Source organism: Toxorhynchites rutilus, chromosome 2 (assembly GCF_029784135.1).
Source record: "Toxorhynchites rutilus septentrionalis strain SRP chromosome 2, ASM2978413v1, whole genome shotgun sequence".
NCBI classification, from domain to species: Eukaryota; Metazoa; Arthropoda; class Insecta; order Diptera; family Culicidae; genus Toxorhynchites; species Toxorhynchites rutilus.
In genome coordinates, this window is record NC_073745.1 from 288,784,773 (window position 1) to 288,792,150 (window position 7,378).

Below are 7,378 nucleotides of genomic sequence, written 5' to 3' on the forward strand. Positions count from 1 at the left end.
TTACGAGGTCTATGACGGCGAGTTCATAAGAGACATGGTTCATGGCGAATCCTATAAATATCTTGGATTCCGACAGCTCACCGGGATTCGCCACTCCGACATCAAGACGGAGCTGCGAGACAAGTTCTTGAGTCGAGTGAACTGTGTCCTGAGGACTTTCCTCAACGCGGGGAACAAGGTACGCGCGATCAACACATTCGCGGTTCCCCTGCTGACCTTCAGTTTTGGTGTAGTCAAATGGAGCAAAACTGACCTAGAGGACCTTGAGAGGAGGATGAGGAAAGCATTTAAAGAGGCCGGAATGCACCATCCTCAATCGGCACTGGAGAGAGTTTCACTACCACGCAAAGAAGGGGGACTTGGAATAGTCGACATATCTGCACTGTGTGTTGCCCAGGTACGACAACTGCGCGAGTACTTCGCAGAACGCGCCAACCAAAACGCGCTATACCGGGTTGTCTGCGCCGCCGACAGAGGATACAGCGCTCTGCATTTGGCGCAAGCGGAGTACCAACTCAACTGCAATCTGCAGACAGTGGAGGAGAAGATTGCAGCTTGGAAGCAGAAGGCAGTGCATGGTGCCCACCCCCATCAACTGGATCGGCCACACGTCGACAAGGCCGCATCTAATCTGTGGCTAACGCGTGGTGAACTCTCTTCAGTAGTAGAAGCCGACATGATAGCCATCCAGGACAGGATAATGCCGACGAGAAACTGCAGGCGGTACGTCTGGCATCAAGACGTTGATGACATTTGCCGGATGTGCCATCAACCAGGTGAAAACATAGAGCACATTATGGGAGGCTGTCCCGTTTTGGCCAACGCAGCCTACACCGAGCGCCACAACAACGTGGCCCGTATTGTTCATCGTCAACTGGCGCTCCAATGTGCTCTACTGGAAGACAACGTACCAAACTACCGGTACCTGCCTGCACCTGTCCTGGAAAATGACCGTTTCAAGCTGTACTGGGATCGCACTGTTCTGACCGACCTCTCGATCCACCACAACCGTCCAGATATAATGGTTTACGACAAGAGCGACCGCAAAGTCACCATCATCGATGTCGCTATTCCACTGAACCAGAATCTGGAGGAGACCCACGGTCGCAAAATCTGCAAGTACCGACCATTGGCCGTGGAGCTCAAGGAACTGTGGGGGCTAAGGGAGGTCCCAAGAATTGTTCCAGTCGTTCTCTCTGGAACTGGAATTGTCCCGAAGACACTTCTGGAAGCGCTCAAGGTGTTGAACATGGAGAAGGAATTGGCCGGCATCCAAAAGTCGGTCATCCTTAGCACCTGCGCGATTGTCCGACAATTCCTCGGTCAGGACTAAAACGGCACGAGCATGCAGATACGTGCATTCCGCAGAGCCTAGTCCCCCTTTGGCATTCAGAAGCCCGGGGGCAGGTGAAAATTCTGGCTAGGTTCGCCTAGTTAAGAAGTGAGATAAGTCTGCTCAAACAATGAACAAATGAATTGAATAATAATATTAATAATAAATATGTGTACCTTAATATATAAGTTGTTCCAATAATGCGCTCTACTGCCCTAATCAGGGAGAGACAGAGGCTACGCGCTACGGAGACAACACAATAGCGCAAGAATAGCTTACGCAGCCACGTGATGATGAATCCCGTTTGCGACAGTCACGCGATGGCGATCCCGTTATGCCGAATCAGTTCAACAGCCGCAATCCGGCTCGCTGCAAGAGAGCTGCTTCCTTTGTTCCTTCGTTCCACTTCACAAATGGTCAGGTCGAAAGCGGACAGCAATGACCTTCACTCGTACACGGTTCACTCGTACCAATAGCACAATAGCAAAAGTGGCAACGCACAATACCGACACTGAACTTTACTCGTCAAGAGTTGGATAGCGAATGAATATATTCAAAAAACTATGGTTGGGTTATACCTATGATATAACCGCAAGGTTGACGTAGGACTGCCGTTCGCTTAGTAATCAATTGTATTTCTTCGATTAGTAATAATCCCACATCGGATGTTCCTCAATGGGCACGATATCACCGCTGTGCAGAGCTATCTTTTGTGTGTATTGATTAAATTATTGATTAAACTAGTGAATGAATGAAACTATTTACGAATTCGATTGCAAATAAATCCCAATCTAAGCCAATTCATGCATTATGGTAGTAGTTATCGCAGCAAATAGTTATTAACATTTTGCCTAACCATTAAACGGTATGCGTAGAAGTTCAGTAAGCTGGCGACATAAAGAGATATCTTCCAATGCAGCCTTAATCGAGCCAAAGCGTTGCATTTGTACCCTCTTTTGTAGACCGTGTTAGCAAAACGAGTTCCGGAGTGTAAAAATGCATGGGGGTTTAAAAGTATTGCCGATCTACAATGCCGATTTTTCTAACTTCTTGGTTTCGGAAACTGTATTTGGAAAAATACAAGCGAGTACAAAAGGACTCGTATCTAAGTATCTATTTTGCAATGCCCATTTCTTCAGGCTCCATGATTTTGAAAGCTGTGTTAGGGAAACATTCCGATTTGCAGAAATGCAAGCGAGTACAAAAGTACCCGCAGTTCGCATCTATTTTGCAATGCCGATTTCCCCAGGCTCCATGATATGGAAATCTGTGTTAGGAAAACATTCCGATTTGCAGAAATGCAAGCGAGTTCAAAAGTACCCGCAGCTTGCATCTATTTTGCAATGCCGATTTCCCCAGGCTTCATGATTTTGAAGTGTGTTAGGGAAACATCCATCCATTCCAGTGATTGTACCTCAATCGTTGCGCAATCATGACTGAGTGGATTTCCAAGCGGCACTCGCTTATATACCGATTGGGGTGATTTCAATAGCCTGTTTTAAAATCAATTTTAGAGCTATTGAAACAAATTTCTGGATCAAAAGGTAACAAGAATATAACGCGTAGACATTTTATCTTTCGAATGAAGTGCTTATCATACCATTTCGTTCAGTTGTTTAAGAACTATTAACGCTCAAAATCTCGTTCTCCGGCGTAACGCTTTCGTTTTCGAAACATCGAATTTACACCCCAGTATAGAAATGAAAGACGTAGTCCTACGTCAATATATATTTAGCAAAAGCTGTCCCCTTTGTATAGTCCTACGTCACTCCGGTTATGTCCCCGACATTACCCACCCGTCTTTTTTCACCGTCATTTCACTCGCGTAAACACGCACTCTCATCTTCGGTGCAGTTCGACACTCACTCGAGAAACTACACAATAACACACACCAACACATTTGCGCGCGTTTCGGAACAAGAAATAAAACGAAACGAAGCATCTGAATACCGAAACTGAAAACAATGCTTTGCTCACTCAGCCGAACGAACTTTTTTATGCCAAATGTTGAATTTCCCTCCATTTCCCACAAACCGTATATTACTGTCACAGAAAACACAGACCCTCCATTAAACCAAAACACTGCTGCACACCACAAACATTCTACAACACCTGAAGGGCACAAATTGAATCTTTCTGAAAACACCAAAAGTCCCGTTATCAGAAAGTTTATTTTTTCCACACACAATTTTGGAAAACACTCACGGATATAAGGCGAAACAACATATTTCAAACAAAAACTGCACCGACGTAGAGCAGAATCAACCGAAACATCCTCTAACACGTAATATGACAAAAAAAAAGCTAAACGCGGAGCGAAGAAAAAACACAACCACATCCGACGACTGTACGCTCGAGACTCCCTGATCAACGAATACAACTTCCTATTACTAAACCAAAGCGAAGCTACATTTATCCCTACGGAGCTGCACAAGAAACCCTCGGCGATTGACTTGGTCCTAGCAACCCCGGCTATCTATCAAGACCTAAACATGACGGTTCTGGACTACGGCATAGGAAGAAGTCGTCATCTGGCGATATCAACAAAGTACACAGGGAAAACAGGAAACTGGACGGATACTTCATCAACAAGAAGAAGGTTAGAGAGGAACTAGGAAAACTAAAGGTAGAGGAAATCGAGGATATCAACCAACCTGCAGACGACAGTGAAGGGTATTATGAAGAGCGCTAGGCAGAGGAACAAGCACCAACCGAAATACTGGTGGAATGACGAAGTAAAGCAGACATGGATCCAGAAAAAGGAAGCTAGAGCGGCGTTCAACAGGAGAAGCGGTATAACAGAGTTGATTGAATTAAAAAAAAGCAGAATGCAACTTCAACAGAATAAAAAAGAAAAACTCGGAAGAAAACTTTCGAGAATTCGTCAAATCATTAGACCCAAGCACGTCTTCAAGAGTCATCTGGAATGACATAAGAAGACTCACTGGACGAAAAATGAAGAAGCAAAATAACGTGCTGATCCATGAAGATAAGCGATTAGCTCTACAATTTTTGGACAAACACTTCCCCTGTGAGGAAGTATCTGGCATAGAAATAGCTCAATACCAAAACGACATGGATATCATCTCCAGGGAAAAATGGGACAACTTCTTACTACGAAAAAAACGCTCGTCGGCACCCGGGCCCGATGGGATCAGCTACGAGATGATGAAGTCACTGCCTAAAAAGTACAAAACATGATGATCAAAGAACTGAACGTAGTCTGGAAGACCGGTCGATTCTCAATTGACATGAAAGCTATCAAAATCATCGCCATTCAGAAACCAGGTAAAATTCCCGAGACAGTAGAAGGTACCAAACCTCTTTCGATGATCAATTGCATGTTGAAAACCCTAAATGCGGCGGTGTTAGAAGAATACCGAAAACATCTAGACGAGAAACAAATACTGCCAGAATTATCCTTCGGCTTCAGAAGAAAAATGTCCACCAATACCTGCTTAAGCTTCGTGACCAATCACATTCTGGACGTTAAGCGAAGAAAGAAAGTTTCTGCGACTATTTTCATCGACCTATCCAACGCTTTCAACACAGTGCAATTGGATACACTTGAAAAAGTACTGATAGAACAAAATACCCCTAAGCACTACGTTAATTACATCTGTGCATTTTTATCAAATAGAAATCTACAACTCCCGGTAGGATCAGACACTATCGTAAGAACAGTCAGCAACGGTTTACCCCAAGGGGATATCCTATCTACAACATTATTTAACGCCTACACCAGCAGTCTTCACGGAATTCAAGTCGAAGGCGTAGTTCTCGTTCAATACGCTGACGACTTTGGTGTCATAGTAGAAGGCAGGAACATAGAAGAAGTTAAGAACAGAGGACAGGAGTTCATGGACAAACTCATCGACAAGGCCGACGAACTGAATTTCACGATAAATGCACCAAAAACTAAAAGTATTATCTTCCAAGCCAACAACAAGGAACTCAACATCAAAATCAACGGCGAAACAGTGGAAACAATACGCAATCACAAATACTTAGGTGTTACCCTCGACAAATCACTAACGTTTTCTATTTTTATTTTCAATTTTGATGTTTCTTAATACTTATATTGTTTCAAAAGATTGTATTTTCTATTCCAGTCCTGTCTGCAGTGGTAATGAATGAACTCTCTATTTATCGAATGAACATGAATTTCGCGATTCTAGCGAACCGTCTGCAGTAATCTAGTGGCCAAACCCCTCGCGGATGCCACCGAATTAGACTTCCAGACACAAATATTTGCAGCCAGATGGACTTGAGTCCGATCTTTCCCCTTCTTTACTCTCAAGTTGCAACAGATTTGGGTACGAAGGGAACAAACGAACACGTTTGTAGAAATTGGAAACGTGTGCTCCGGCGAGCCATCCAACCTTCCGAAAGGTTTCGCTGTGAATGTTCGATTCGGAAACGATGGTTCGGGAAAAAACTGCAAATGGTAGGTATTTTGTAATATAAATTCCTCCGCCTATGAACGGAGTCTCTGTTTACATTCCAGCACTCCAATGTGACATATACACACACACATACGCATAAGCCGTGCGGAAGTCGAATCCCGAAACGGGACCACCCTCCCACTTCGGAATGCAAACTCCAGCCGAGCTCGAGGTGGACGTGACTCCGCTGAAATGTAGCATCCGGAAATTGGAAGGACACAGTAATGCAACTCGGTCACCGTGTGTACGACTTCTTTGCCGGGCGAGCAGCCGAGCCGGACCTCCGAAAATTGAGTGTAAATAATTACACAGCTTCGAAATTGGACTGGACATGCGACGGGTCGTTCCAGTAGTGCACACGTACGGTTGAATGCTAAACATACAACCCATGTGTGTGTGTGAGTATGTGTGTGGTCATATTGCGTGAAATGGGTTCGCTGCTCGTTGTGCTTCTTAGGTTTGCGGGGGAGGAGAGGGTGGCTTCTGTAAGGAAATGCATCCAGTCCAGGAGTAGATTAACATTTCTCTCGTGCTTGAAGTTACCCTGTGTCAGTCAAAAAGAGACTGCTGGAAAATTTATCTTTTTTTGAATGCTACGATGCGTCAGCAAAATGGATCACCGCTGGTACCGGATTGTGGCGAGAAATTAAGAAATGCCAGAGGGACAACCAGAAGACGGATTGGAAGGATGGGAGAAGTGGACGATAAAATATTTAGCAACATTCCCTCTTCTGTATGTGTGACATTCGTAAAATAACTATTGAATTTGATACTGAAGATAGAATCTATTCCAAGCAAAAATTCCACTAAACTATACCGATTACTATCGCTCAGACAAGTGTGAATCCTTTTGCGCTTTACAGGGAAGAAAGTCTAACCAAAACGGCAGTCAATTCGCCTAAAAATTGAATGGACCACAAATTGCAATCAAAGCACCATTGAAGACTACCCAACCGAGTGCCGAGCACCGAACGATAAGAATAATTACAACCGTTCAAGTTCGATTCCATTCAAAGCCCGCAAAACAGGCACCCAAGTCGCAAGCCGAAACGAGGTGAGTGCTAGTAAGGGGGCGAGGGATCCCTGCCAAAACCGCACCCGGCACTTGCATTTGCTTGCACCGAGATACGAAGGCATACCGCACGATGCTGGAGTTATCATTTCCGCCAGTTTAGGTGCAGATTTTCGGTCGGCACACGACGACGCAAATCGGTCGCTTGGAATGGTAATCACAGCTTGGAGATTACTGATTGCTTATTGCCAAATTTCTTCATTCGTATGCGAATGCGAAATTCCGAGTAATTCCCCCGTGAACATACATTTTGGATTTTCCATCACCGTGCGCAAATATTTACACTTTGGCGAGACACTTTCCTTCTGCCAGTAAGCAGCGCCCCAGAAGCAGAACAATAATTGTCGGCGGTTTCGGAGACTTTTAATTTTTAATTAACTCTTGGGGAAAATTAATCGTCTTCGTTTCGGATTCAATTCAACTTTTGCTCGTCAAGATTCAAGATCTGCACGTTGGGAAATAGAGATGGCCAAACCGTTGGCAAACTGTACGATTATATTAGTTCGTCAAAAAGACAACGGTAATTTG